Source organism: Pseudophryne corroboree, unplaced genomic scaffold (genome assembly GCF_028390025.1).
Source record: "Pseudophryne corroboree isolate aPseCor3 unplaced genomic scaffold, aPseCor3.hap2 scaffold_299, whole genome shotgun sequence".
Classification (NCBI taxonomy): Eukaryota; Metazoa; Chordata; class Amphibia; order Anura; family Myobatrachidae; genus Pseudophryne; species Pseudophryne corroboree.
In genome coordinates, this window is record NW_026969662.1 from 277,939 (window position 1) to 304,831 (window position 26,893).

General features: G+C 50.1%; 36 non-coding genes and 3 pseudogenes across 36 annotated transcripts; 3 read left to right on the forward strand and 36 right to left on the reverse strand.

Moving 5' to 3' along the window:
- Nucleotides 1-172: 172 nt before the first annotated feature.
- LOC135016202 (U1 spliceosomal RNA) lies at nt 173-336 on the forward strand. Its single transcript, XR_010214337.1, has one exon. It is a non-coding gene; the product is annotated as a U1 spliceosomal RNA (small nuclear RNA).
- A 152-nt stretch (nt 337-488) lies between these two features.
- On the forward strand, nt 489-651 carry LOC135016333 (U1 spliceosomal RNA). The gene has a single exon (XR_010214466.1). It is a non-coding gene; the product is annotated as a U1 spliceosomal RNA (small nuclear RNA).
- An 821-nt stretch (nt 652-1,472) lies between these two features.
- On the reverse strand, nt 1,473-1,635 carry LOC135016354 (U1 spliceosomal RNA). Its single transcript, XR_010214487.1, has one exon. It is a non-coding gene; the product is annotated as a U1 spliceosomal RNA (small nuclear RNA).
- A 468-nt stretch (nt 1,636-2,103) lies between these two features.
- Nucleotides 2,104-2,266, forward strand: LOC135016286 (U1 spliceosomal RNA). Its single transcript, XR_010214421.1, has one exon. It is a non-coding gene; the product is annotated as a U1 spliceosomal RNA (small nuclear RNA).
- An 855-nt stretch (nt 2,267-3,121) lies between these two features.
- On the reverse strand, nt 3,122-3,257 carry LOC135016425 (U1 spliceosomal RNA; annotated as a pseudogene).
- Nucleotides 3,258-3,409: 152 nt separating this feature from the next.
- LOC135016189 (U1 spliceosomal RNA) lies at nt 3,410-3,573 on the reverse strand. Its single transcript, XR_010214325.1, has one exon. It is a non-coding gene; the product is annotated as a U1 spliceosomal RNA (small nuclear RNA).
- Nucleotides 3,574-4,247: 674 nt separating this feature from the next.
- On the reverse strand, nt 4,248-4,410 carry LOC135016430 (U1 spliceosomal RNA). The gene has a single exon (XR_010214543.1). It is a non-coding gene; the product is annotated as a U1 spliceosomal RNA (small nuclear RNA).
- Nucleotides 4,411-4,562: 152 nt separating this feature from the next.
- LOC135016180 (U1 spliceosomal RNA) lies at nt 4,563-4,726 on the reverse strand. Its single transcript, XR_010214316.1, has one exon. It is a non-coding gene; the product is annotated as a U1 spliceosomal RNA (small nuclear RNA).
- Nucleotides 4,727-5,400: 674 nt separating this feature from the next.
- LOC135016279 (U1 spliceosomal RNA) lies at nt 5,401-5,563 on the reverse strand. The gene has a single exon (XR_010214414.1). It is a non-coding gene; the product is annotated as a U1 spliceosomal RNA (small nuclear RNA).
- Nucleotides 5,564-5,714: 151 nt separating this feature from the next.
- On the reverse strand, nt 5,715-5,878 carry LOC135016241 (U1 spliceosomal RNA). The gene has a single exon (XR_010214375.1). It is a non-coding gene; the product is annotated as a U1 spliceosomal RNA (small nuclear RNA).
- A 674-nt stretch (nt 5,879-6,552) lies between these two features.
- LOC135016432 (U1 spliceosomal RNA) lies at nt 6,553-6,715 on the reverse strand. Its single transcript, XR_010214545.1, has one exon. It is a non-coding gene; the product is annotated as a U1 spliceosomal RNA (small nuclear RNA).
- A 152-nt stretch (nt 6,716-6,867) lies between these two features.
- Nucleotides 6,868-7,031, reverse strand: LOC135016181 (U1 spliceosomal RNA). The gene has a single exon (XR_010214317.1). It is a non-coding gene; the product is annotated as a U1 spliceosomal RNA (small nuclear RNA).
- Nucleotides 7,032-7,705: 674 nt separating this feature from the next.
- On the reverse strand, nt 7,706-7,868 carry LOC135016280 (U1 spliceosomal RNA). The gene has a single exon (XR_010214415.1). It is a non-coding gene; the product is annotated as a U1 spliceosomal RNA (small nuclear RNA).
- A 151-nt stretch (nt 7,869-8,019) lies between these two features.
- On the reverse strand, nt 8,020-8,183 carry LOC135016242 (U1 spliceosomal RNA). Its single transcript, XR_010214376.1, has one exon. It is a non-coding gene; the product is annotated as a U1 spliceosomal RNA (small nuclear RNA).
- Nucleotides 8,184-8,857: 674 nt separating this feature from the next.
- On the reverse strand, nt 8,858-9,020 carry LOC135016360 (U1 spliceosomal RNA). Its single transcript, XR_010214493.1, has one exon. It is a non-coding gene; the product is annotated as a U1 spliceosomal RNA (small nuclear RNA).
- A 152-nt stretch (nt 9,021-9,172) lies between these two features.
- On the reverse strand, nt 9,173-9,336 carry LOC135016260 (U1 spliceosomal RNA). The gene has a single exon (XR_010214395.1). It is a non-coding gene; the product is annotated as a U1 spliceosomal RNA (small nuclear RNA).
- A 701-nt stretch (nt 9,337-10,037) lies between these two features.
- On the reverse strand, nt 10,038-10,173 carry LOC135016416 (U1 spliceosomal RNA; annotated as a pseudogene).
- Nucleotides 10,174-10,325: 152 nt separating this feature from the next.
- LOC135016442 (U1 spliceosomal RNA) lies at nt 10,326-10,489 on the reverse strand. The gene has a single exon (XR_010214548.1). It is a non-coding gene; the product is annotated as a U1 spliceosomal RNA (small nuclear RNA).
- Nucleotides 10,490-11,163: 674 nt separating this feature from the next.
- Nucleotides 11,164-11,326, reverse strand: LOC135016323 (U1 spliceosomal RNA). The gene has a single exon (XR_010214457.1). It is a non-coding gene; the product is annotated as a U1 spliceosomal RNA (small nuclear RNA).
- Nucleotides 11,327-11,478: 152 nt separating this feature from the next.
- Nucleotides 11,479-11,642, reverse strand: LOC135016182 (U1 spliceosomal RNA). Its single transcript, XR_010214318.1, has one exon. It is a non-coding gene; the product is annotated as a U1 spliceosomal RNA (small nuclear RNA).
- Nucleotides 11,643-12,316: 674 nt separating this feature from the next.
- Nucleotides 12,317-12,479, reverse strand: LOC135016302 (U1 spliceosomal RNA). The gene has a single exon (XR_010214437.1). It is a non-coding gene; the product is annotated as a U1 spliceosomal RNA (small nuclear RNA).
- A 152-nt stretch (nt 12,480-12,631) lies between these two features.
- Nucleotides 12,632-12,795, reverse strand: LOC135016224 (U1 spliceosomal RNA). The gene has a single exon (XR_010214359.1). It is a non-coding gene; the product is annotated as a U1 spliceosomal RNA (small nuclear RNA).
- A 2,424-nt stretch (nt 12,796-15,219) lies between these two features.
- LOC135016456 (U1 spliceosomal RNA) lies at nt 15,220-15,383 on the reverse strand. The gene has a single exon (XR_010214557.1). It is a non-coding gene; the product is annotated as a U1 spliceosomal RNA (small nuclear RNA).
- A 152-nt stretch (nt 15,384-15,535) lies between these two features.
- Nucleotides 15,536-15,699, reverse strand: LOC135016303 (U1 spliceosomal RNA). Its single transcript, XR_010214438.1, has one exon. It is a non-coding gene; the product is annotated as a U1 spliceosomal RNA (small nuclear RNA).
- A 670-nt stretch (nt 15,700-16,369) lies between these two features.
- Nucleotides 16,370-16,533, reverse strand: LOC135016404 (U1 spliceosomal RNA). The gene has a single exon (XR_010214532.1). It is a non-coding gene; the product is annotated as a U1 spliceosomal RNA (small nuclear RNA).
- Nucleotides 16,534-17,368: 835 nt separating this feature from the next.
- Nucleotides 17,369-17,504, reverse strand: LOC135016417 (U1 spliceosomal RNA; annotated as a pseudogene).
- Nucleotides 17,505-17,656: 152 nt separating this feature from the next.
- LOC135016454 (U1 spliceosomal RNA) lies at nt 17,657-17,820 on the reverse strand. The gene has a single exon (XR_010214555.1). It is a non-coding gene; the product is annotated as a U1 spliceosomal RNA (small nuclear RNA).
- Nucleotides 17,821-18,494: 674 nt separating this feature from the next.
- Nucleotides 18,495-18,657, reverse strand: LOC135016324 (U1 spliceosomal RNA). The gene has a single exon (XR_010214458.1). It is a non-coding gene; the product is annotated as a U1 spliceosomal RNA (small nuclear RNA).
- Nucleotides 18,658-18,809: 152 nt separating this feature from the next.
- Nucleotides 18,810-18,973, reverse strand: LOC135016183 (U1 spliceosomal RNA). The gene has a single exon (XR_010214319.1). It is a non-coding gene; the product is annotated as a U1 spliceosomal RNA (small nuclear RNA).
- Nucleotides 18,974-19,647: 674 nt separating this feature from the next.
- Nucleotides 19,648-19,810, reverse strand: LOC135016304 (U1 spliceosomal RNA). Its single transcript, XR_010214439.1, has one exon. It is a non-coding gene; the product is annotated as a U1 spliceosomal RNA (small nuclear RNA).
- A 152-nt stretch (nt 19,811-19,962) lies between these two features.
- Nucleotides 19,963-20,126, reverse strand: LOC135016466 (U1 spliceosomal RNA). The gene has a single exon (XR_010214563.1). It is a non-coding gene; the product is annotated as a U1 spliceosomal RNA (small nuclear RNA).
- Nucleotides 20,127-20,800: 674 nt separating this feature from the next.
- LOC135016325 (U1 spliceosomal RNA) lies at nt 20,801-20,963 on the reverse strand. The gene has a single exon (XR_010214459.1). It is a non-coding gene; the product is annotated as a U1 spliceosomal RNA (small nuclear RNA).
- Nucleotides 20,964-21,115: 152 nt separating this feature from the next.
- LOC135016184 (U1 spliceosomal RNA) lies at nt 21,116-21,279 on the reverse strand. The gene has a single exon (XR_010214320.1). It is a non-coding gene; the product is annotated as a U1 spliceosomal RNA (small nuclear RNA).
- A 674-nt stretch (nt 21,280-21,953) lies between these two features.
- On the reverse strand, nt 21,954-22,116 carry LOC135016306 (U1 spliceosomal RNA). Its single transcript, XR_010214440.1, has one exon. It is a non-coding gene; the product is annotated as a U1 spliceosomal RNA (small nuclear RNA).
- A 152-nt stretch (nt 22,117-22,268) lies between these two features.
- On the reverse strand, nt 22,269-22,432 carry LOC135016478 (U1 spliceosomal RNA). Its single transcript, XR_010214566.1, has one exon. It is a non-coding gene; the product is annotated as a U1 spliceosomal RNA (small nuclear RNA).
- Nucleotides 22,433-23,106: 674 nt separating this feature from the next.
- Nucleotides 23,107-23,269, reverse strand: LOC135016326 (U1 spliceosomal RNA). Its single transcript, XR_010214460.1, has one exon. It is a non-coding gene; the product is annotated as a U1 spliceosomal RNA (small nuclear RNA).
- A 152-nt stretch (nt 23,270-23,421) lies between these two features.
- Nucleotides 23,422-23,585, reverse strand: LOC135016185 (U1 spliceosomal RNA). Its single transcript, XR_010214321.1, has one exon. It is a non-coding gene; the product is annotated as a U1 spliceosomal RNA (small nuclear RNA).
- A 674-nt stretch (nt 23,586-24,259) lies between these two features.
- Nucleotides 24,260-24,422, reverse strand: LOC135016437 (U1 spliceosomal RNA). The gene has a single exon (XR_010214547.1). It is a non-coding gene; the product is annotated as a U1 spliceosomal RNA (small nuclear RNA).
- Nucleotides 24,423-24,574: 152 nt separating this feature from the next.
- On the reverse strand, nt 24,575-24,738 carry LOC135016490 (U1 spliceosomal RNA). Its single transcript, XR_010214574.1, has one exon. It is a non-coding gene; the product is annotated as a U1 spliceosomal RNA (small nuclear RNA).
- Nucleotides 24,739-26,893: the final 2,155 nt, after the last annotated feature.

Here is a 26,893-nt window from a genome sequence, read left to right on the forward strand (position 1 = left end):
GGGTGCTTCAGTATTAGGCAGCCTTCTGCCCTCCCATGTTCATCTGAAAATATGTGTTCTCCCTGCAGTTGTTGTCCCCAGATGAGAGTTCCCTTGTGCTGCCTCAGTTGAATCTCCTTTACTTGACAGAGATGTGCCAGAGCAGCGGCCCTCCCCAGCCCTATTCCAAATCATACTTATTTTGCATAGGAGATACCATGGTCATGAAGATTGTTCTCCCAGGGTGAGGTTCATTCATTGCATTTTGGGTATGCTGACCCCTGTGATTTCCCCAAATGTGGGAAACTCAACTGCATTATTTGTGGTAGTGGGGGACTGTGTTTGTGCTTTCCTCTGGTCAGCTCTGGTAAAAGTCAGATTTCTTTGTCTCAGATTTTCCTCTTGCCTTGTTCTTCTTTCGAGAGTTCCCTTGTGCTGCCTCAGTTGGATCTCCTTCACTTGACAGGGGGGTACCCGAGCAGCGACCCTCCCCAGCTCTAGCCCAACTCCTACTTACCTGCCAGGTGAGATACTATGATCATGAAGGTGCTTCTCCCAGGGCAAGGCTCACCCATTGCACTCTGGGTGTGCTGCTCCTGCGATTTCCCCAAATGTGGGAAACTTGACTGCATAATTTGTGTTTCCCCTGGTCGGCTCTCGTATAATTCAGATCTCTTTGTCTCTCTCCAGCCTAGTTTGCTGTCTGTTTCCACTTCTCTTTTCTTCAGCCGCTCCCTTCTATACCCTTGTGCACTATCCTGACTTCTCCTCCCGTCTGCTTACTTTGTGCCTTCCAATGCACAATGCAAACTACAGGTAGTGCTGCGGGGCCCACACCCTTTTACTTGCCTTACAGAGCAGCTCTGGAGCTGTTACAGTGCCCAGCTGCTGCAAGAAATCAGCTTGAATGCTTCAGGGGCTGGGGCATAGCCAACATGAGCCCCACACCGAAGGAGGGTGGAGGTGTTTAATGCAAACTAGGGGTCGGTCAAGCGCCGCAAAAGGCCACCATGCCCTGCACGCCCCTTTTCTGTTTTCATATGCAGACGAGGGTTGAAGCCAACTTTGACCCACTGCTTGGATGACATCACCATATGCAAATCCATCTGCGGCAGGCCTTCCCCCAGGAATGCTTGCACTAGTTGTTGCATTTGGTTTGTTGTTTGGGGGTGCTTCAGTATTAGTCAGCCTTCTGCTCCACCCTCCTTTGGTGTGGGGCTCATGTTGGCCATGTCCCATCCCCTGAAGCATTCAAGCAGATTTCTTGCAGCAGCTGGGCACTGTAACAGCTCCAGAGCTGCTCTGTAAGGCAAGTAAAAGGGTGTGGGCCCTGCAGCACTACCTGTAGTTTGCATTGTGCATTGGAAGGCACAAAGTAAGCAGACGGGAGGAGAAGTCAGGATAGTGCACAAGGGTATAGAAGGGAGCGGCTGAAGAAAAGAGAAGTGGAAACAGACAGCAAACTAGGCTGGAGAGAGATCTGAGACAAAGAGATCTGAATTATACGAGAGCCGACCAGGGGAAACACAAATTATGCAGTCAAGTTTCCCACATTTGGGGAAATCGCAGGGGCTGCACACCCAGAGTGCAATGGGTGAGCCTTGCCCTGGGAGAAGCACCTTCATGATCATAGTATCTCACCTGGCAGGTAAGTAGGAGTTGGGCTAGAGCTGGGGAGGGTCGCTGCTCGGGCACCCCCCTGTTAAGTGAAGGAGATCCAACTGAGGCAGCACAAGGGAACTCTCAAAAGAAGAACAAGGCTAGAGGAAGATCTGAAACAAAGAAATCTGACTTTTACCAGAGCTGACCAGAAGAAAACACAAACACAGTCCCCCACTACCACAAATAAAGCAGTCGAGTTTCCCACATTTGGGGAAATCACAGGGGTCAGCATACCCAAAATGCAATGAATGAACCTCACCTCGACTGCTTTATTTGTGGTAGTGGGGGACTGTGTTTGTGTTTTCTTCTGGTCAGCTCTGGTAAAAGTCAGATTTCTTTGTTTCAGATCTTCCTCTAGCCTTGTTCTTCTTTTGAGAGTTCCCTTGTGCTGCCTCAGTTGGATCTCCTTCACTTAACAGGGGGGTGCCCGAGCAGCGACCCTCCCCAGCTCTAGCCCAACTCATACTTACCTGCCAGGTGAGATACTATGATCATGAAGGTGCTTCTCCCAGGGCAAGGCTCACCCATTGCACTCTGGGTGTGCTGCCCCTGCGATTTCCCCAAATGTGGGAAACTTGACTGCATAATTTGTGTTTCCCCTGGTCGGCTATCGTATAATTCAGATCTCTTTGTCTCAGATCTCTCTCCAGCCTAGTTTGCTGTCTGTTTCCACTTCTCTTTTCTTCAGCCGCTCCCTTCTATACCCTTGTGCACTATCCTGACTTCTCCTCCCGTCTGCTTACTTTGTGCCTTCCAATGCACAATGCAAACTACAGGTAGTGCTGCAGGGCCCACACCCTTTTACTTGCCTTACAGAGCAGCTCTTGAGCTGTTACAGTGCCCAGCTGCTGCAAGAAATCTGCTTGAAAGCTTCAGGGGATGGGGCATGGCCAACATGAGCCCCACACCAAAGCAGGGTGCAGCAGAAGGCTGCCTAATACTGAAGCACCCCCAAACAACAAACCAAATGCAACAACTAGTGCAAGCATTCCTGGGGGAAGGCCTGCCGCAGATGGATTTGCATATGGTGATGTCATCCAAGCAGTGGGTCAAAGTTGGCTTCAACCCTCATCTGCATATGAAAACAGAAAAGGGGCGTGCAGGGCATGGTGGCCTTTTGCGGCGCTTGACTGACCCCTAGTTTGCATTAAACACCTCCACCCTCCTTCGGTGTGGGGCTGATGTTGGCTATGCCCCAGCCCCTGAAGCATTCAAGCTGATTTCTTGCAGCAGCTGGGCACTGTAACAGCTCCAGAGCTGCTCTGTAAGGCAAGTAAAAGGGTGTGGGCCCGGCAGCACTACCTGTAGTTTGCATTGTGCATTGGAAGGCACAAAGTAAGCAGACGGGAGGAGAAGTCAGGATAGTGCACAAGGGTATAGAAGGGAGCGGCTGAAGAAAAGAGAAGTGGAAACAGACAGCAAACTAGGCTGGAGAGAGACCTGAGACAAAGAGATCTGAATTATACGAGAGCCGACGAGGGGAAACACAAATTATGCAGTCAAGTTTCCCACATTTGGGGAAATCGCAGGAGCAGCACACCCAGAGTACAATGGGTGAGCCTTGCCCTGGGAGAAGCACCTTAATGATCATAGTATCTCACCTGGCAGGTAAGTAGGAGTTGGGCTAGAGCTGGGGAGGGTCGCTGCTCGGGTACCCCCCTGTAAAGTGAAGGAGATCCAACAAAGGCAGCACAAGGGAACTCTCGAAAGAAGAACAAGGCTAGAGGAAAATGTGAGACAAAGAAATCTGACTTTTACTAGAGCTGACCAGAGGAAAGCACAAACACAGTCCCCCACTACCACAAATAATGCAGTTGAGTTTCCCACATTTGGGGAAATCACAGGGGTCAGCATACCCACAATGCAATGAATGAACCTCACCCTGGGAGAAAAATCTTCATGACCATGGTATCTCCTATGCAAAATAAGTATGATTTGGAATAGGGCTGGGGAGGGCCGCTGCTCATGCACATCTCTGTCAAGTAAAGGAGATTCAACTGAGGCAGCACAAGGGAACTCTCATCTGGGGACAACAACTGCAGGGAGAACATATATTTTCAGATGAACATGGGAGGGCAGAAAGCTGCCTAATACTGAAGCACCCCCAAACAACAAACCAAATGCAACAACTAGTGCAAGCATTCCTGGGGGAAGGCCTGCCGCAGATGGATTTGCATATGGTGATGTCATCCAAGCAGTGGGTCAAAGTTGGCTTCAACCCTCGTCTGCATATGAAAAGAGAAAAGGGGCGTGCAGGGCATGGTGGCCTTTTGCGGCACTTGGCTGACCCCTAGTTTGCATTAAACACCTCCACCCTCCTTTGGTGTGGGGCTCATGTTGGCTATGCCCCAGCCCCTGAAGCATTCAAGCTGATTTCTTGCAGCAGCTGGGCACTGTAACAGCTCCAGAGCTGCTCTGTAAGGCAAGTAAAAGGGTGTGGGCCCTGCAGCACTACCTGTAGTTCGCATTGTGCGTTGGAAGGCACAAAGTAAGCAGACAGGAGGAGAAGTCAGGATAGTGCGCAAGGGCATAGAAGGGAGCGGCTCAAGAAAAGAGAAGTGGAAACAGACAGCAAACTAGGCTGGAGAGAGACCTGAGACAAAGAGATCTGAATTATACGAGAGCCGACCAGGGGAAACACAAATTATGCAGTCAAGTTTCCCACATTTGGGGAAATCGCAGGAGCAGCACACCTAGAGTGCAATGGGTGAGCCTTGCCCTGGGAGAAGCACCTTCATGATCATAGTATCTCACCTGGCAGGTAAGTAGGAGTTGGGCTAGAGCTGGGGAGGATCGCTGCTCGGGTACCCCCCTGTAAACTGAAGGAGATCCAACTGAGGCAGCACAAGGGAACTCTCGAAAGAAGAACAAGGCTAGAGGAAAATCTGAGACAAAGAAATCTGACTTTTACCAGAGCTGACCAGAGGAAAGCACAAACACAGTCCCCCACTACCACAAATAATGCAGTCAAGTTTCCCACATTTGGGGAAATCACAGGGGTCAGCATACCCAAAATGCAATGAATGAACCTCACCCTGGGAGAACAATCTTCATGACCATGGTATCTCCTATGCAAAATAAGTATGATTTGGAATAGGGCTGGGGAGGGCCGCTGCTCATGCACATCTCTGTCAAGTAAAGGAGATTCAACTGAGGCAGCACAAGGGAACTCTCATCTGGGGACAACAACTGCAGGGAGAACACATATTTTCAGATGAACATGGGAGGGCAGAAGGCTGCCTAATACTGAAGCACCCCCAAACAACAAACCAAATGCAACAACTAGTGCAAGCATTCCTGGGGGAAGTTCTGCAGAAGACGGATTTGCATACGGTGATGTCATCCAAGCAGTGGGTCAAAGTTGGCTTCAACCCTCATCTGCATATGAAAAGAGAAAAGGAGCGTGCAGGGCATGGCGGCCTTTTGCGGTGCTTGGATGACCCCTAGTTCGCATTAAACACCTCCACCCTCCTTTGGTGTGGGGCTCATGTTGGCCATGCCCCATCCCCTGAAGCATTCAAGCAGATTTCTTGCAGCAGCTGGGCACTGTAACATCTCCAGAGCTGCTCTGTAAGGCAAGTAAAAGGGTGTGGGCCCTGCAGCACTACCTGTAGTTTGCATTGTGCATTGGAAGGCACAAAGTAAGCAGACGGGAGGAGAAGTCAGGATAGTGCACAAGGGTATAGAAGGGAGCGGCTGAAGAAAAGAGAAGTGGAAACAGACAGCAAACTAGGTTGGAGAGAGACCTGAGACAAAGAGATCTGAATTACACGAGAGCCGACCAGGGGAAACACAAATTATGCAGTCAAGTTTCCCACATTTGGGGAAATCGCAGGGGCAGCACACCCAGAGTGCAATGGGTGAGCCTTGCCCTGGGAGAAGCACCTTCATGATCATAGTATCTCACCTGGCAGGTAAGTAGGAGTTGGGCTAGAGCTGGGGAGGGTCTCTGCTTGGGCACCCCCCTGTCAAGTGAAGGAGATCCAACTGAGGCAGCACAAGGGAACTCTCGAAAGAAGAACAAGGCTAGAGGAAGATCTGAACAAAGAAATCTGACTTTTACCAGAGCTGACCAGAGGAAAACACAAACACAGTCCCCCACTACCACAAATAAAGCAGTCGAGTTTCCCACATTTGGGGAAATCACAGGGGTCAGCATACCCATAATGCAATGAATGAACCTCACCCTGGGAGAATAATCTTCATGACCATGGTATCTCCTATGCAAAATAAGTATGATTTGGGATAGAGCTGGGGAGGGCCGCTGCTCAGGCACATCTCTGTCAAGTAAAGGAGATTCAACTGAGGCAGCACAAGGGAACTCTCATCTGGGGACAACAACTGCAGGGAGAACACATATTTTCAGATGAACATGGGAGGGCAGAAGGCTGCCTAATACTGAAGCACCCCCAAACAACAAACCAAATGCAACAACTAGTGCAAGCATTCCTGGGGGAAGTTCTGCAGAAGACGGATTTGCATACGGTGATGTCATCCAAGCAGTGGGTCAAAGTTGGCTTCAACCCTCATCTGCATATGAAAAGAGAAAAGGGGCGTGCAGGGCATGGCGGCCTTTTGCGGTGCTTGGATGACCCCTAGTTCGCATTAAACACCTCCACCCTCCTTTGGTGTGGGGCTCATGTTGGCCATGCCCCATCCCCTGAAGCATTCAAGCTGATTTCTTGCAGCAGCTGGGCACTGTAACAGCTCCAGAGCTGCTCTGTAAGGCAAGTAAAAGGGTGTGGGCCCTGCAGCACTACCTGTAGTTCGCATTGTGCGTTGGAAGGCACAAAGTAAGCAGACAGGAGGAGAAGTCAGGATAGTGCGCAAGGGCATAGAAGGGAGCGGCTCAAGAAAAGAGAAGTGGAAACAGACAGCAAACTAGGCTGGAGAGAGACCTGAGACAAAGAGATCTGAATTATACGAGAGCCGACCAGGGGAAACACAAATTATGCAGTCAAGTTTCCCACATTTGGGGAAATCGCAGGAGCAGCACACCTAGAGTGCAATGGGTGAGCCTTGCCCTGGGAGAAGCACCTTCATGATCATAGTATCTCACCTGGCAGGTAAGTAGGAGTTGGGCTAGAGCTGGGGAGGATCGCTGCTCGGGTACCCCCCTGTTAACTGAAGGAGATCCAACTGAGGCAGCACAAGGGAACTCTCGAAAGAAGAACAAGGCTAGAGGAAAATCTGAGACAAAGAAATCTGACTTTTACCAGAGCTGACCAGAGGAAAGCACAAACACAGTCCCCCACTACCACAAATAATGCAGTCAAGTTTCCCACATTTGGGGAAATCACAGGGGTCAGCATACCCAAAATGCAATGAATGAACCTCACCCTGGGAGAACAATCTTCATGACCATGGTATCTCCTATGCAAAATAAGTATGATTTGGAATAGGGCTGGGGAGGGCCGCTGCTCATGCACATCTCTGTCAAGTAAAGGAGATTCAACTGAGGCAGCACAAGGGAACTCTCATCTGGGGACAACAACTGCAGGGAGAACACATATTTTCAGATGAACATGGGAGGGCAGAAGGCTGCCTAATACTGAAGCACCCCCAAACAACAAACCAAATGCAACAACTAGTGCAAGCATTCCTGGGGGAAGTTCTGCAGAAGACGGATTTGCATACGGTGATGTCATCCAAGCAGTGGGTCAAAGTTGGCTTCAACCCTCATCTGCATATGAAAAGAGAAAAGGAGCGTGCAGGGCATGGCGGCCTTTTGCGGTGCTTGGATGACCCCTAGTTCGCATTAAACACCTCCACCCTCCTTTGGTGTGGGGCTCATGTTGGCCATGCCCCATCCCCTGAAGCATTCAAGCTGATTTCTTGCAGCAGCTGGGCACTGTAACATCTCCAGAGCTGCTCTGTAAGGCAAGTAAAAGGGTGTGGGCCCTGCAGCACTACCTGTAGTTTGCATTGTGCATTGGAAGGCACAAAGTAAGCAGACGGGAGGAGAAGTCAGGATAGTGCACAAGGGTATAGAAGGGAGCGGCTGAAGAAAAGAGAAGTGGAAACAGACAGCAAACTAGGTTGGAGAGAGACCTGAGACAAAGAGATCTGAATTACACGAGAGCCGACCAGGGGAAACACAAATTATGCAGTCAAGTTTCCCACATTTGGGGAAATCGCAGGGGCAGCACACCCAGAGTGCAATGGGTGAGCCTTGCCCTGGGAGAAGCACCTTCATGATCATAGTATCTCACCTGGCAGGTAAGTAGGAGTTGGGCTAGAGCTGGGGAGGGTCTCTGCTTGGGCACCCCCCTGTCAAGTGAAGGAGATCCAACTGAGGCAGCACAAGGGAACTCTCGAAAGAAGAACAAGGCTAGAGGAAGATCTGAACAAAGAAATCTGACTTTTACCAGAGCTGACCAGAGGAAAACACAAACACAGTCCCCCACTACCACAAATAAAGCAGTCGAGTTTCCCACATTTGGGGAAATCACAGGGGTCAGCATACCCATAATGCAATGAATGAACCTCACCCTGGGAGAATAATCTTCATGACCATGGTATCTCCTATGCAAAATAAGTATGATTTGGGATAGAGCTGGGGAGGGCCGCTGCTCAGGCACATCTCTGTCAAGTAAAGGAGATTCAACTGAGGCAGCACAAGGGAACTCTCATCTGGGGACAACAACTGCAGGGAGAACACATATTTTCAGATGAACATGGGAGGGCAGAAGGCTGCCTAATACTGAAGCACCCCCAAACAACAAACCAAATGCAACAACTAGTGCAAGCATTCCTGGGGGAAGTTCTGCAGAAGACGGATTTACATACGGTGATGTCATCCAAGCAGTGGGTCAAAGTTGGCTTCAACCCTCATCTGCATATGAAAAGAGAAAAGGGGCGTGCAGGGCATGGCGGCCTTTTGCGGTGCTTGGATGACCCCTAGTTCGCATTAAACACCTCCACCCTCCTTTGGTGTGGGGCTCATGTTGGCCATGCCCCATCCCCTGAAGCATTCAAGCTGATTTCTTGCAGCAGCTGGGCACTGTAACAGCTCCAGAGCTGCTCTGTAAGGCAAGTAAAAGGGTGTGGGCCCTGCAGCACTACCTGTAGTTTGCATTGTGCATTGGAAGGCACAAAGTAAGCAGACGGGAGGAGAAGTCAGGATAGTGCACAAGGGTATAAAAGGGAGCGGCTGAAGAAAAGAGAAGTGGAAACAGACAGCAAACTAGGCTGGAGAGAGACCTGAGACAAAGAGATCTGAATTATACGAGAGCCGACCAGGGGAAACACAAATTATGCAGTCAAGTTTCCCACATTTGGGGAAATCGCAGGAGCAGCACACCCAGAGTACAATGGGTGAGCCTTGCCCTGGGAGAAGCACCTTCATGATCATAGTATCTCACCTGGCAGGTAAGTAGGAGTTGGGCTAGAGCTGGGGAGGGTCGCTGCTCGGGTACCCCCCTATAAAGTGAAGGAGATCCAACTGAGGCAGCACAAGGGAACTCTCGAAAAAAGAACAAGGCTATAGGAAAATCTGAGACAAAGAAATCTGACTTTTACCAGAGCTGACCAGAGGAAAGCACAAACACAGTCTCCCACTACCACAAATAATGCAGTCAAGTTTCCCACATTTGGGGAAATCACAGGGGTCAGCATACCCAAAATGCAATGAATGAACCTCACCCTGGGAGAAAAATCTTCATGACCATGGTATCTCCTATGCAAAATAAGTATGATTTGGAATAGGGCTGGGGAGGGCCGCTGCTCATGCACATCTCTGTCAAGTAAAGGAGATTCAACTGAGGCAGCACAAGGGAACTCTCATCTTGGGACAACAACTGCAGGGAGAACATATATTTTCAGATGAACATGGGAGGGCAGAAGGCTGCCTAATACTGAAGCACCCCCAAACAACAAACCAAATGCAACAACTAGTGCAAGCATTCCTGGGGGAAGGCCTGCCGCAGATGGATTTGCATATGGTGATGTCATCCAAGCAGTGGGTCAAAGTTGGCTTCAACCCTCGTCTGCATATGAAAAGAGAAAAGGGGCGTGCAGGGCATGGCGGCCTTTTGCGGCGCTTGGCTGACCCCTAGTTTGCATTAAACACCTCCACCCTCCTTTGGTGTGGGGCTCATGTTGGCTATGCCCCAGCCCCTGTAGCATTCAAGCTGATTTCTTGCAGCAGCTGGGCACTGTAACAGCTCCAGAGCTGCTCTGTAAGGCAAGTAAAAGGGTGTGGGCCCTGCAGCACTACCTGTAGTTTGCATTGTGCATTGGAAGGCACAAAGTAAGCAGACGGGAGGAGAAGTCAGGATAGTGCACAAGGGTATAGAAGGGAGCGGCTGAAGAAAAGAGAAGTGGAAACAGACAGCAAACTAGGCTGGAGAGAGACCTGAGACAAAGAGATCTGAATTATACGAGAGCCGACGAGGGGAAACACAAATTATGCAGTCAAGTTTCCCACATTTGGGGAAATCGCAGGAGCAGCACACCCAGAGTGCAATGGTTGAGCCTTGCCCTGGGAGAAGCACCTTCATGATCATAGTATCTCACCTGGCAGGTAAGTAGGAGTTGGGCTAGAGCTGGGGAGGGTCGCTGCTCGGGTTCCCCCCTGTGAAGTGAAGGAGATCCAACTGAGGCAGCACCAGGGAACTCTCGAAAGAAGAACAAGGCTAGAGGAAGATCTGAGACAAAGAAATCTGACTTTTACCAGAGCTGACCAGAGGAAAGCACAAACACAGTCCCCCACTACCACAAATAATGCAGTCGAGTTTCCCACATTTGGGAAAATCACAGGGGTCAGCATACCCAGAATGCAATGAATGAACCTCACCCTGGGAGAACAATCTTCATGACCATGGTATCTCCTATGCAAAATAAGTATGATTTGGGATAGGGCTGGTGAGGGCAGCTGCTCAGGCACATCTCTGTCAAGTAAAGGAGATTCAACTGAGGCAGCACAAGTGAACTCTCATCTGGGGACAACAACTGCAGGGAGACCACATCTTTTCAGATGAACATGGGAGGGCGGAAGGCTGCCTAATACTGAAGCACCATCAAATATCAAACCATATGCAACAACTAGTACAAGCACTCCTGGGGGAAGGTCTGCAGCAGACGGATTTGCATACGGTGATGTTATCCAAGCAGTGGGCCAAAGTTGACTGGAACCCTCATCTGCATATGAAAAGAGAAAAGGGGCATGCAGGGCATGGCGGCCTTTCGCAGTGCTTGGATGACCCCTAGTTCGCATTAAACACCTCCCCCCTCCTTTGGTGTGGGGCTCATGTTGGCCATGCCCCATCCCCTGAAGCATTCAAGCTGATTTCTTGCAGCAGCTGGGCACTGTAACAGCTCCAGAGCTGCTCTGTAAGGCAAGTAAAAGGGTGTGGGCCCTGCAGCACTACCTGTAGTTTGCATTGTGCATTGGAAGGCACAAAGTAAGCAGACGGGAGGAGAAGTCAGGATAGTGCACAAGGGTATAGAAGGGAGCGGCTGAAGAAAAGAGAAGTGGAAACAGACAGCAAACTAGGCTGGAGAGAGACCTGAGACAAATAGATCTGAATTATACGAGAGCCGACCAGGGGAAACACAAATTATGCAGTCAAGTTTCCCACATTTGGGGAAATCGCAGGGGCAGCACACCCAGAGTGCAATGGGTGAGCCTTGCCCTGGGAGAAGCACCTTCATGATCATAGTATCTCACCTGGCAGGTAAGTAGGAGTTGGGCTAGAGCTGGGGAGGGTCGCTGCTCGGGTACCCCCCTGTCAAGTGAAGGAGATCCAACTGAGGCAGCACAATGGAACTCTCGAAAGAAGAACAAGGCTAGAGGAAAATCTGAGACAAAGAAATCTGACTTTTACCAGAGCTGACCAGAGGAAAGCACAAACACAGTCCCCCACTACCACAAATAATGCAGTCAAGTTTCCCACATTTGGGGAAATCACAGGGGTCAGCATACCCAAAATGCAATGAATGAACCTCACCCTGGGAGAACAATCTTCATGACCATGGTATCTCCTATGCAAAATAAGTATGATTTGGAATAGGGCTGGGGAGGGCCGCTGCTCATGCACATCTCTGTCAAGTAAAGGAGATTCAACTGAGGCAGCACAAGGGAACTCTCATCTGGGGACAACAACTGCAGGGAGAACACATATTTTCAGATGAACATGGGAGGGCAGAAGGCTGCCTAATACTGAAGCACCCCCAAACAACAAACCAAATGCAACAACTAGTGCAAGCATTCCTGGGGGAAGTTCTGCAGAAGACGGATTTGCATACGGTGATGTCATCCAAGCAGTGGGTCAAAGTTGGCTTCAACCCTCATCTGCATATGAAAAGAGAAAAGGGGCGTGCAGGGCATGGCGGCCTTTTGCGGTGCTTGGATGACCCCTAGTTCGCATTAAACACCTCCACCCTCCTTTGGTGTGGGGCTCATGTTGGCCATGCCCCATCCCCTGAAGCATTCAAGCTGATTTCTTGCAGCAGCTGGGCACTGTAACAGCTCCAGAGCTGCTCTGTAAGGCAAGTAAAAGGGTGTGGGCCCTGCAGCACTACCTGTAGTTTGCATTGTGCATTGGAAGGCACAAAGTAAGCAGACGGGAGGAGAAGTCAGGATAGTGCACAAGGGTATAGAAGGGAGCGGTTGAAGAAAAGAGTAGTGGAAACAGACAGCAAACTAGGCTGGAGAGAGACCTGAGACAAAGAGATCTGAATTATACGAGAGCCGACCAGGGGAAACACAAATTATGCAGTCAAGTTTCCCACATTTGGGGAAATCGCAGGGGCAGCACACCCAGAGTGCAATGGGTGAGCCTTGCCCTGGGAGAAGCACCTTCATGATCATAGTATCTCACCTGGCAGGTAAGTAGGAGTTGGGCTAGAGCTGGGGAGGGTCGCTGTTCGGGCACCCCCCTGTCAAGTGAAAGAGATCCAACTGAGGCAGCACAAGGGAACTCTCGAAAGAAGAACAAGGCTAGAGGAAGATCTGAGACAAAGAAATCTGACTTTTACCAGAGCTGACCAGAGGAAAGCACAAACACAGTCCCCCACTACCACAAATAATGCAGTTGAGTTTCCCACATTTGGGAAAATCACAGGGGTCAGCATACCCAGAATGCAATGAATGAACCTCACCCTGGGAGAACAATCTTCATGACCATGGTATCTCCTATGCAAAATAAGTATGATTTGGGATAGGGCTGGTGAGGGCCGCTGCTCAGGCACATCTCTGTCAAGTAAAGGAGATTCAACTGAGGCAGCACAAGGGAACTCTCATCTGGGGACAACAACTGCAGGGAGACCACATCTTTTCAGATGAACATGGGAGGGCGGAAGGCTGCCTAATACTGAAGCACCATCAAATATCAAACCATATGCAACAACTAGTACAAGCACTCCTTGGGGAAGGTCTGCAGCAGACGGATTTGCATACGGTGATGTTATCCAAGCAGTGGGCCAAAGTTGACTGGAACCCTCATCTGCATATGAAAAGAGAAAAGGGGCATGCAGGGCATGGCGGCCTTTTGCAGTGCTTGGATGACCCCTAGTTCGCATTAAACACCCCCACCCTCCTTTGGTGTGGGGCTCATGTTGGCCATGCCCCATCCCCTGAAGCATTCAAGCTGATTTCTTGCAGCAGCTGGGCACTGTAACAGCTCCAGAGCTGTTCTGTAAGGCAAGTAAAAGGGTGTGGGCCCTGCAGCACCACCTGTTGTTCGCATTGTGCGTTGGAAGGCACAAATTAAGCAGACGGGAGGAGAAGTCAGGATAGTGCGCAAGGGCATACTTTTCTCTTAGTCCGGGGGCAAGGCTTCAAAATGGGGTCTGCAACGGAGGAGACACAGGGGGCGTGGTCACAGCAGCTTTTCTCTACAGCCTGCACCAGCAGGAGCCTACACCATTTTTTATGATCACGCTGAACTGCAGTGCGACTGCAATTACAGCATGGTCAAGAAGGGAGGCGTCATGCTGGGTGGCCATGCCCTGTCACTGTGCAGGAGCCAGCACAGCTCACACACTAGTCCCCGGGTGCAGCCCCCAACCCCCGGGACACCCGGAGCAACAAAATGTAGATTCAGGCCACCAGGCCACGCCCCTACCTATGAAACCATGCCTCCTTTTTACCATTGCGCTGTTTATCTGCGCGCACTGCATTACAATCTCCCTCGCCACCTTTCTGGGTGTCACCAGTGATAGTGACACCTCTGCCATGCTTGTAGCAGCTGGTCCTAAGATCTACGCCTCAAGCCCTGAGTGTTTGCCCTTGTGACTTGTTGATCATCATAGCGAAGCAGATGCTTACAGAAAACTGCAGGGGCTTAGATTGAAAATAAAAAAATTGATGGGTATAAGGTAGAGAGGAGCGGGTTCGGTTCTCCGAGAACCGAATTCCCCACGAACTCCACGTGGTTTACACTGGTCCGAGGCAGGCTCGGTTGTTCCCGCCTGACTCGGAAAACCTGAACAAGGGAAAATGTCATCATCCCGCTGTCGGATTCTTGCGAGATTCGGATTCCATATAAAGAGCTGCGCGTTGCTGCCATTTTTACTCGTGCATTGAAGAGAGAGCGGAGAGGACGTGGCTATGTTCTCTCAGTGGAAATCTCAATATCAGTGCTCAGTATCAGTGGTTACTTATTGCTGCTCAGTAATACTAGTAGTGTGTCTCTCCTGCTCAGTGTCAGTTCTCAGTAGTATCCTCATCAGTGCTCAGTATCACTGCTCATTGTCTTGTGCTGCATTGTGGTGCTCAGCATACTACAGTACATTACTAATAGTCCAGTGCTGCATCTTGCTGCTCAGTGTCAGTTCTAGTATCCTCATCAGTGCTCACTATCACTGCTCATTGCATTGTGGTGTTCTGTATACTACAGTAACATAGTAATATAGTATATATAGAGGAGCGGGTTCGGTTCTCCGAGAACCGAATTCCCGACGAACTCCACGTGGTTTACACTGGTCCGTGGCAGGCTCGGTTGTTCCCGCCTGACTCGGAAAACCTGAACAAGGGAAAATGTCATCATCCCGCTGTCGGATTCTCGCGAGATTCGGATTCCATATAAAGAGCTGCGCGTTGCCGCCATTTTTACTCGTGCATTGAAGAGAGAGCGGAGAGGACGTGGCTATGTTCTCTCAGTGGAAATCTCAATATCAGTGCCCAGTATCAGTGGTTACTTATTGCTGCTCAGTAATACTAGTAGTGTGTCTCTCCTGCTCAGTGTCAGTTCTCAGTAGTATCCTCATCAGTGCTCAGTATCACTGCTCATTGTCTTGTGCTGCATTGTGGTGCTCAGCATACAACAGTACATTACTAATAGTCCAGTGCTGCATCTTGCTGCTCATGTTGGCTATGCCCCAGCCCCTGAAGCATTCAAGCTGATTTCTTGCAGCAGCTGGGCACTGTAACAGCTCCAGAGCTGCTCTGTAAGGCAAGTAAAAGGGTGTTGGCCCTGCAGCACTACCTGTAGTTTGCATTGTGCGTTGGAAGGCACAAAGTAAGCAGACAGGAGAAGTCAGGAGAGTGCACAAGGGCATAGAAGGCAGGGGCTCAAGAAAAGAGAAGTGGAAACAGACAGCAAACTAGGCTGGAGAGAGACCTGAGACAAAGAGATCTGAATTATACGAGTAGCCGACCAGAGGAAACACAAATTATGCAGTCAAGTGTCCCACATTTGGGGAAATCGTAGGAGCAGCACACCCAGAGTGCAATGGGTGAGCCTTGCCCTGGTAGAAGCACCTTCCTGATCATAGTATCTCACTTGGCAGGTAAGTAGGAGTTGGGCTTGAGCTGGGGAGGGTCGCTGCTCGGGCACCCCCCTGTCAAGTGAAGGAGATCCAACTGAGGCAGCACAAGGAAACTCTCAAAAAAAGAACAAGGCTAGAGGAAGATCTGAGACAAAGAAATCTGACTTTTACCAGAGCTGACCAGAGGAAAGCACAAACACAGTCCCCCACTACCACAAATAATGCAGTCGAGTTTCCCACATTTGGGGAAATCACAGGGGTCAGCATACCCAGAATGCAATGAATGAACCTCACCCTGGGAGAACAATCTTCATGACCATGGTATCTCCTATGCAAAATAAGTATGATTTGGGATAGGGCTGGGGAGGGCCGCTGCTCAGGCACATCTCTTTCAAGTAAAGGAGATTCAACTGAGGCAGCACAAGGGTACTCTCATCTGGGGACAACAACTGCAGGGAGAACACATATTTTCAGATGAACATGGGAGAGCTGAAGGCTGCCTAATACTGAAGCACCCCAAACAACAAACCAAATGCAACAACTAGTACAAGCATTCCTGGGGGAAGGTCTGCAGAAGACGGATTTGCATACGGTGATGTCATCCAAGCAGTGGGCCAAAGTTGGCTGGAACCCTCATCTGCATATGAAAAGAGAAAAGGGGTATGCAGGGCATGGCGGCCTTTTGCGGCGCTTGGATGACCCTTAGTTCGCATTAAACACCTCCACCCTCCGTCGGTGTGGGGCTCATGTTGGCTATGCCCCAGCCCCTGAAGCATTCAAGCTGATTTCTTGCAGCAGCTGGGCACTGTAACAGCTCCAGAGCTGCTCTGAAAGGCAAGTAAAAGGGTGTGGGCCCTGCAGCACTACCTGTAGTTTGCATTGTGCGTTGGAAGGCACAAAGTAAGCAGACAGGAGAAGTCAGGAGAGTGCACAAGGGCATAGAAGGCAGCGGCTCAAGAAAAGAGAAGTGGAAACAGACAGCAAACTAGGCTGGAGAGAGACCTGAGACAAAGAGATCTGAATTATACGAGTAGCCGACTAGAGGAAACACAAATTATGCAGTCAAGTGTCCCACATTTGGGGAAATCGTAGGAGCAGCACACCCAGAGTGCAATGGGTGAGCCTTGCCCTGGGAGAAGCACCTTCCTGATCATAGTATCTCACCTGGCAGGTAAGTAGGAGTTGGGCTAGAGATGGGGAGGGTCGCTGCTCGGGCACCCCCCTGTCAAGTGAAGTTCTGCAGAAGACGGATTTGCATACGGTGATGTCATCCAAGCAGTGGGTCAAAGTTGGCTTCAACCCTCATCTGCATATGAAAAGAGAAAAGGGGCGTGCAGGGCATGGCGGCCTTTTGCGGTGCTTGGATGACCCCTAGTTCGCATTAAACACCTCCACCCTCCTTTGGTGTGGGGCTCATGTTGGCCATGCCCCATCCCCTGAAGATGAACATGGGAGGGCAGAAGGCTGCCTAATACTGAAGCACCCCCAAACAACAAACCAAATGCAACAACTAGTGCAAGCATTCCTGGGGGAAGGCCTGCCGCAGATGGATTTGCATATGGTGATGTCATCCAAGCAGTGGGTCAAAGTTGGCTTCAACCCTCGTCTGCATATGAAAAGAGAAAAGGGGCGTGCAGGGCATGGTGGCCTTTTGCGGCGCTTGGCTGACCCCTAGTTTGCATTAAACACCTCCACCCTCCTTTGGTGTGGGGCTCATGTTGGCTATGCCCCAGCCCCTGAAGCATTCAAGCTGATTTCTTGCAGCAGCTGGGCACTGTAACAGCTCCAGAGCTGCTCTGTAAGGCAAGTAAAAGGGTGTGGGCCCTGCAGCACTACCTGTAGTTTGCATTGTGCATTGGAAGGCACAAAGTAAGCAGACGGGAGGAGAAGTCAGGATAGTGCACAAGGGTATAGAAGGGAGCGGCTGAAGAAAAGAGAAGTGGAAACAGACAGCAAACTAGGCTGGAGAGAGACCTGAGACAAAGAGATCTGAATTATACGAGAGCCGACGAGGGGAAACACAAATTATGCAGTCAAGTTTCCCACATTTGGGGAAATCGCAGGAGCAGCACACCCAGAGTGCAATGGTTGAGCCTTGCCCTGGGAGAAGCACCTTCATGATCATAGTATCTCACCTGGCAGGTAAGTAGGAGTTGGGCTAGAGCTGGGGAGGGTCGCTGCTCGGGTTCCCCCCTGTGAAGTGAAGGAGATCCAACTGAGGCAGCACCAGGGAACTCTCGAAAGAAGAACAAGGCTAGAGGAAGATCTGAGACAAAGAAATCTGACTTTTACCAGAGCTGACCAGAGGAAAGCACAAACACAGTCCCCCACTACCACAAATAATGCAGTCGAGTTTCCCACATTTGGGAAAATCACAGGGGTCAGCATACCCAGAATGCAATGAATGAACCTCACCCTGGGAGAACAATCTTCATGACCATGGTATCTCCTATGCAAAATAAGTATGATTTGGGATAGGGCTGGTGAGGGCAGCTGCTCAGGCACATCTCTGTCAAGTAAAGGAGATTCAACTGAGGCAGCACAAGTGAACTCTCATCTGGGGACAACAACTGCAGGGAGACCACATCTTTTCAGATGAACATGGGAGGGCGGAAGGCTGCCTAATACTGAAGCACCATCAAATATCAAACCATATGCAACAACTAGTACAAGCACTCCTGGGGGAAGGTCTGCAGCAGACGGATTTGCATACGGTGATGTTATCCAAGCAGTGGGCCAAAGTTGACTGGAACCCTCATCTGCATATGAAAAGAGAAAAGGGGCATGCAGGGCATGGCGGCCTTTTGCAGTGCTTGGATGACCCCTAGTTCGCATTAAACACCTCCCCCCTCCTTTGGTGTGGGGCTCATGTTGGCCATGCCCCATCCCCTGAAGCATTCAAGCTGATTTCTTGCAGCAGCTGGGCACTGTAACAGCTCCAGAGCTGCTCTGTAAGGCAAGTAAAAGGGTGTGGGCCCTGCAGCACTACCTGTAGTTTGCATTGTGCATTGGAAGGCACAAAGTAAGCAGACGGGAGGAGAAGTCAGGATAGTGCACAAGGGTATAGAAGGGAGCGGCTGAAGAAAAGAGAAGTGGAAACAGACAGCAAACTAGGCTGGAGAGAGACCTGAGACAAATAGATCTGAATTATACGAGAGCCGACCAGGGGAAACACAAATTATGCAGTCAAGTTTCCCACATTTGGGGAAATCGCAGGGGCAGCACACCCAGAGTGCAATGGGTGAGCCTTGCCCTGGGAGAAGCACCTTCATGATCATAGTATCTCACCTGGCAGGTAAGTAGGAGTTGGGCTAGAGCTGGGGAGGGTCGCTGCTCGGGTACCCCCCTGTCAAGTGAAGGAGATCCAACTGAGGCAGCACAATGGAACTCTCGAAAGAAGAACAAGGCTAGAGGAAAATCTGAGACAAAGAAATCTGACTTTTACCAGAGCTGACCAGAGGAAAGCACAAACACAGTCCCCCACTACCACAAATAATGCAGTCAAGTTTCCCACATTTGGGGAAATCACAGGGGTCAGCATACCCAAAATGCAATGAATGAACCTCACCCTGGGAGAACAATCTTCATGACCATGGTATCTCCTATGCAAAATAAGTATGATTTGGAATAGGGCTGGGGAGGGCCGCTGCTCATGCACATCTCTGTCAAGTAAAGGAGATTCAACTGAGGCAGCACAAGGGAACTCTCATCTGGGGACAACAACTGCAGGGAGAACACATATTTTCAGATGAACATGGGAGGGCAGAAGGCTGCCTAATACTGAAGCACCCCCAAACAACAAACCAAATGCAACAACTAGTGCAAGCATTCCTGGGGGAAGTTCTGCAGAAGACGGATTTGCATACGGTGATGTCATCCAAGCAGTGGGTCAAAGTTGGCTTCAACCCTCATCTGCATTTGAAAAGAGAAAAGGGGCGTGCAGGGCATGGCGGCCTTTTGCGGTGCTTGGATGACCCCTAGTTCGCATTAAACACCTCCACCCTCCTTTGGTGTGGGGCTCATGTTGGCCATGCCCCATCCCCTGAAGCATTCAAGCTGATTTCTTGCAGCAGCTGGGCACTGTAACAGCTCCAGAGCTGCTCTGTAAGGCAAGTAAAAGGGTGTGGGCCCTGCAGCACTACCTGTAGTTTGCATTGTGCATTGGAAGGCACAAAGTAAGCAGACGGGAGGAGAAGTCAGGATAGTGCACAAGGGTATAGAAGGGAGCGGTTGAAGAAAAGAGAAGTGGAAACAGACAGCAAACTAGGCTGGAGAGAGACCTGAGACAAAGAGATCTGAATTATACGAGAGCCGACCAGGGGAAACACAAATTATGCAGTCAAGTTTCCCACATTTGGGGAAATCGCAGGGGCAGCACACCCAGAGTGCAATGGGTGAGCCTTGCCCTGGGAGAAGCACCTTCATGATCATAGTATCTCACCTGGCAGGTAAGTAGGAGTTGGGCTAGAGCTGGGGAGGGTCGCTGTTCGGGCACCCCCCTGTCAAGTGAAAGAGATCCAACTGAGGCAGCACAAGGGAACTCTCGAAAGAAGAACAAGGCTAGAGGAAGATCTGAGACAAAGAAATCTGACTTTTACCAGAGCTGACCAGAGGAAAGCACAAACACAGTCCCCCACTACCACAAATAATGCAGTCGAGTTTCCCACATTTGGGAAAATCACAGGGGTCAGCATACCCAGAATGCAATGAATGAACCTCACCCTGGGAGAACAATCTTCATGACCATGGTATCTCCTATGCAAAATAAGTATGATTTGGGATAGGGCTGGTGAGGGCAGCTGCTCAGGCACATCTCTGTCAAGTAAAGGAGATTCAACTGAGGCAGCACAAGTGAACTCTCATCTGGGGACAACAACTGCAGGGAGACCACATCTTTTCAGATGAACATGGGAGGGCGGAAGGCTGCCTAATACTGAAGCACCATCAAATATCAAACCATATGCAACAACTAGTACAAGCACTCCTGGGGGAAGGTCTGCAGCAGACGGATTTGCATACGGTGATGTTATCCAAGCAGTGGGCCAAAGTTGACTGGAACCCTCATCTGCATATGAAAAGAGAAAAGGGGCATGCAGGGCATGGCGGCCTTTTGCAGTGCTTGGATGACCCCTAGTTCGCATTAAACACCTCCCCCCTCCTTTGGTGTGGGGCTCATGTTGGCCATGCCCCATCCCCTGAAGCATTCAAGCTGATTTCTTGCAGCAGCTGGGCACTGTAACAGCTCCAGAGCTGCTCTGTAAGGCAAGTAAAAGGGTGTGGGCCCTGCAGCACTACCTGTAGTTTGCATTGTGCATTGGAAGGCACAAAGTAAGCAGACGGGAGGAGAAGTCAGGATAGTGCACAAGGGTATAGAAGGGAGCGGCTGAAGAAAAGAGAAGTGGAAACAGACAGCAAACTAGGCTGGAGAGAGACCTGAGACAAATAGATCTGAATTATACGAGAGCCGACCAGGGGAAACACAAATTATGCAGTCAAGTTTCCCACATTTGGGGAAATCGCAGGGGCAGCACACCCAGAGTGCAATGGGTGAGCCTTGCCCTGGGAGAAGCACCTTCATGATCATAGTATCTCACCTGGCAGGTAAGTAGGAGTTGGGCTAGAGCTGGGGAGGGTCGCTGCTCGGGTACCCCCCTGTCAAGTGAAGGAGATCCAACTGAGGCAGCACAATGGAACTCTCGAAAGAAGAACAAGGCTAGAGGAAAATCTGAGACAAAGAAATCTGACTTTTACCAGAGCTGACCAGAGGAAAGCACAAACACAGTCCCCCACTACCACAAATAATGCAGTCAAGTTTCCCACATTTGGGGAAATCACAGGGGTCAGCATACCCAAAATGCAATGAATGAACCTCACCCTGGGAGAACAATCTTCATGACCATGGTATCTCCTATGCAAAATAAGTATGATTTGGAATAGGGCTGGGGAGGGCCGCTGCTCATGCACATCTCTGTCAAGTAAAGGAGATTCAACTGAGGCAGCACAAGGGAACTCTCATCTGGGGACAACAACTGCAGGGAGAACACATATTTTCAGATGAACATGGGAGGGCAGAAGGCTGCCTAATACTGAAGCACCCCCAAACAACAAACCAAATGCAACAACTAGTGCAAGCATTCCTGGGGGAAGTTCTGCAGAAGACGGATTTGCATACGGTGATGTCATCCAAGCAGTGGGTCAAAGTTGGCTTCAACCCTCATCTGCATATGAAAAGAGAAAAGGGGCGTGCAGGGCATGGCGGCCTTTTGTGGTGCTTGGATGACCCCTAGTTCGCATTAAACACCTCCACCCTCCTTTGGTGTGGGGCTCATGTTGGCCATGCCCCATCCCCTGAAGCATTCAAGCTGATTTCTTGCAGCAGCTGGGCACTGTAACAGCTCCAGAGCTGCTCTGTAAGGCAAGTAAAAGGGTGTGGGCCCTGCAGCACTACCTGTAGTTTGCATTGTGCATTGGAAGGCACAAAGTAAGCAGACGGGAGGAGAAGTCAGGATAGTGCACAAGGGTATAGAAGGGAGCGGTTGAAGAAAAGAGAAGTGGAAACAGACAGCAAACTAGGCTGGAGAGAGACCTGAGACAAAGAGATCTGAATTATACGAGAGCCGACCAGGGGAAACACAAATTATGCAGTCAAGTTTCCCACATTTGGGGAAATCGCAGGGGCAGCACACCCAGAGTGCAATGGGTGAGCCTTGCCCTGGGAGAAGCACCTTCATGATCATAGTATCTCACCTGGCAGGTAAGTAGGAGTTGGGCTAGAGCTGGGGAGGGTCGCTGTTCGGGCACCCCCCTGTCAAGTGAAAGAGATCCAACTGAGGCAGCACAAGGGAACTCTCGAAAGAAGAACAAGGCTAGAGGAAGATCTGAGACAAAGAAATCTGACTTTTACCAGAGCTGACCAGAGGAAAGCACAAACACAGTCCCCCACTACCACAAATAATGCAGTCGAGTTTCCCACATTTGGGAAAATCACAGGGGTCAGCATACCCAGAATGCAATGAATGAACCTCACCCTGGGAGAACAATCTTCATGACCATGGTATCTCCTATGCAAAATAAGTATGATTTGGGATAGGGCTGGTGAGGGCAGCTGCTCAGGCACATCTCTGTCAAGTAAAGGAGATTCAACTGAGGCAGCACAAGTGAACTCTCATCTGGGGACAACAACTGCAGGGAGACCACATCTTTTCAGATGAACATGGGAGGGCGGAAGGCTGCCTAATACTGAAGCACCATCAAATATCAAACCATATGCAACAACTAGTACAAGCACTCCTGGGGGAAGGTCTGCAGCAGACGGATTTGCATACGGTGATGTTATCCAAGCAGTGGGCCAAAGTTGACTGGAACCCTCATCTGCATATGAAAAGAGAAAAGGGGCATGCAGGGCATGGCGGCCTTTTGCAGTGCTTGGATGACCCCTAGTTCGCATTAAACACCTCCCCCCTCCTTTGGTGTGGGGCTCATGTTGGCCATGCCCCATCCCCTGAAGCATTCAAGCTGATTTCTTGCAGCAGCTGGGCACTGTAACAGCTCCAGAGCTGCTCTGTAAGGCAAGTAAAAGGGTGTGGGCCCTGCAGCACTACCTGTAGTTTGCATTGTGCATTGGAAGGCACAAAGTAAGCAGACGGGAGGAGAAGTCAGGATAGTGCACAAGGGTATAGAAGGGAGCGGCTGAAGAAAAGAGAAGTGGAAACAGACAGCAAACTAGGCTGGAGAGAGACCTGAGACAAATAGATCTGAATTATACGAGAGCCGACCAGGGGAAACACAAATTATGCAGTCAAGTTTCCCACATTTGGGGAAATCGCAGGGGCAGCACACCCAGAGTGCAATGGGTGAGCCTTGCCCTGGGAGAAGCACCTTCATGATCATAGTATCTCACCTGGCAGGTAAGTAGGAGTTGGGCTAGAGCTGGGGAGGGTCGCTGCTCGGGTACCCCCCTGTCAAGTGAAGGAGATCCAACTGAGGCAGCACAATGGAACTCTCGAAAGAAGAACAAGGCTAGAGGAAAATCTGAGACAAAGAAATCTGACTTTTACCAGAGCTGACCAGAGGAAAGCACAAACACAGTCCCCCACTACCACAAATAATGCAGTCAAGTTTCCCACATTTGGGGAAATCACAGGGGTCAGCATACCCAAAATGCAATGAATGAACCTCACCCTGGGAGAACAATCTTCATGACCATGGTATCTCCTATGCAAAATAAGTATGATTTGGAATAGGGCTGGGGAGGGCCGCTGCTCATGCACATCTCTGTCAAGTAAAGGAGATTCAACTGAGGCAGCACAAGGGAACTCTCATCTGGGGACAACAACTGCAGGGAGAACACATATTTTCAGATGAACATGGGAGGGCAGAAGGCTGCCTAATACTGAAGCACCCCCAAACAACAAACCAAATGCAACAACTAGTGCAAGCATTCCTGGGGGAAGTTCTGCAGAAGACGGATTTGCATACGGTGATGTCATCCAAGCAGTGGGTCAAAGTTGGCTTCAACCCTCATCTGCATATGAAAAGAGAAAAGGGGCGTGCAGGGCATGGCGGCCTTTTGTGGTGCTTGGATGACCCCTAGTTCGCATTAAACACCTCCACCCTCCTTTGGTGTGGGGCTCATGTTGGCCATGCCCCATCCCCTGAAGCATTCAAGCTGATTTCTTGCAGCAGCTGGGCACTGTAACAGCTCCAGAGCTGCTCTGTAAGGCAAGTAAAAGGGTGTGGGCCCTGCAGCACTACCTGTAGTTTGCATTGTGCATTGGAAGGCACAAAGTAAGCAGACGGGAGGAGAAGTCAGGATAGTGCACAAGGGTATAGAAGGGAGCGGTTGAAGAAAAGAGAAGTGGAAACAGACAGCAAACTAGGCTGGAGAGAGACCTGAGACAAAGAGATCTGAATTATACGAGAGCCGACCAGGGGAAACACAAATTATGCAGTCAAGTTTCCCACATTTGGGGAAATCGCAGGGGCAGCACACCCAGAGTGCAATTGGTGAGCCTTGCCCTGGGAGAAGCACCTTCATGATCATAGTATCTCACCTGGCAGGTAAGTAGGAGTTGGGCTAGAGCTGGGGAGGGTCGCTGTTCGGGCACCCCCCTGTCAAGTGAAAGAGATCCAACTGAGGCAGCACAAGGGAACTCTCGAAAGAAGAACAAGGCTAGAGGAAGATCTGAGACAAAGAAATCTGACTTTTACCAGAGCTGACCAGAGGAAAGCACAAACACAGTCCCCCACTACCACAAATAATGCAGTCGAGTTTCCCACATTTGGGAAAATCACAGGGGTCAGCATACCCAGAATGCAATGAATGAACCTCACCCTGGGAGAACAATCTTCATGACCATGGTATCTCCTATGCAAAATAAGTATGATTTGGGATAGGGCTGGTGAGGGCCGCTGCTCAGGCACATCTCTGTCAAGTAAAGGAGATTCAACTGAGGCAGCACAAGGGAACTCTCATCTGGGGACAACAACTGCAGGGAGACCACATCTTTTCAGATGAACATGGGAGGGCGGAAGGCTGCCTAATACTGAAGCACCATCAAATATCAAACCATATGCAACAACTAGTACAAGCACTCCTTGGGGAAGGTCTGCAGCAGACGGATTTGCATACGGTGATGTTATCCAAGCAGTGGGCCAAAGTTGACTGGAACCCTCATCTGCATATGAAAAGAGAAAAGGGGCATGCAGGGCATGGCGGCCTTTTGCAGTGCTTGGATGACCCCTAGTTCGCATTAAACACCCCCACCCTCCTTTGGTGTGGGGCTCATGTTGGCCATGCCCCATCCCCTGAAGCATTCAAGCTGATTTCTTGCAGCAGCTGGGCACTGTAACAGCTCCAGAGCTGTTCTGTAAGGCAAGTAAAAGGGTGTGGGCCCTGCAGCACCACCTGTTGTTCGCATTGTGCGTTGGAAGGCACAAATTAAGCAGACGGGAGGAGAAGTCAGGATAGTGCGCAAGGGCATACTTTTCTCTTAGTCCGGGGGCAAGGCTTCAAAATGGGGTCTGCAACGGAGGAGACACAGGGGGCGTGGTCACAGCAGCTTTTCTCTACAGCCTGCACCAGCAGGAGCCTACACCATTTTTTATGATCACGCTGAACTGCAGTGCGACTGCAATTACATCATGGTCAAGAAGGGAGGCGTCATGCTGGGTGGCCATGCCCTGTCACTGTGCAGGAGCCAGCACAGCTCACACACTAGTCCCCGGGTGCAGCCCCCAACCCCCGGGACACCCGGAGCAACAAAATGTAGATTCAGGCCACCAGGCCACGCCCCTACCTATGAAACCATGCCTCCTTTTTACCATTGCGCTGTTTATCTGCGCGCACTGCATTACAATCTCCCTCGCTACCTTTCTGGGTGTCACCAGTGATAGTGACACCTCTGCCATGCTTGTAGCAGCTGGTCCTAAGATCTACGCCTCAAGCCCTGAGTGTTTGCCCTTGTGACTTGTTGATCATCATAGCGAAGCAGATGCTTACAGAAAACTGCAGGGGCTTAGATTGAAAATAAAAAAATTGATGGGTATAAGGTAGAGAGGAGCGGGTTCGGTTCTCCGAGAACCGAATTCCCCACGAACTCCACGTGGTTTACACTGGTCCGAGGCAGGCTCGGTTGTTCCCGCCTGACTCGGAAAACCTGAACAAGGGAAAATGTCATCATCCCGCTGTCGGATTCTTGCGAGATTCGGATTCCATATAAAGAGCTGCGCGTTGCTGCCATTTTTACTCGTGCATTGAAGAGAGAGCGGAGAGGACGTGGCTATGTTCTCTCAGTGGAAATCTCAATATCAGTGCTCAGTATCAGTGGTTACTTATTGCTGCTCAGTAATACTAGTAGTGTGTCTCTCCTGCTCAGTGTCAGTTCTCAGTAGTATCCTCATCAGTGCTCAGTATCACTGCTCATTGTCTTGTGCTGCATTGTGGTGCTCAGCATACTACAGTACATTACTAATAGTCCAGTGCTGCATCTTGCTGCTCAGTGTCAGTTCTAGTATCCTCATCAGTGCTCACTATCACTGCTCATTGCATTGTGGTGTTCTGTATACTACAGTAACATAGTAATATAGTATATATAGAGGAGCGGGTTCGGTTCTCCGAGAACCGAATTCCCGACGAACTCCACGTGGTTTACACTGGTCCGTGGCAGGCTCGGTTGTTCCCGCCTGACTATGAAAACCTGAACAAGGGAAAATGTCATCATCCCGCTGTCAGATTCTCGCGAGATTCGGATTCCATATAAAGAGCTGCGCGTTGCCGCCATTTTTACTCGTGCATTGAAGAGAGAGCGGAGAGGACGTGGCTATGTTCTCTCAGTGGAAATCTCAATATCAGTGCCCAGTATCAGTGGTTACTTATTGCTGCTCAGTAATACTAGTAGTGTGTCTCTCCTGCTCAGTGTCAGTTCTCAGTAGTATCCTCATCAGTGCTCAGTATCACTGCTCATTGTCTTGTGCTGCATTGTGGTGCTCAGCATACAACAGTACATTACTAATAGTCCAGTGCTGCATCTTGCTGCTC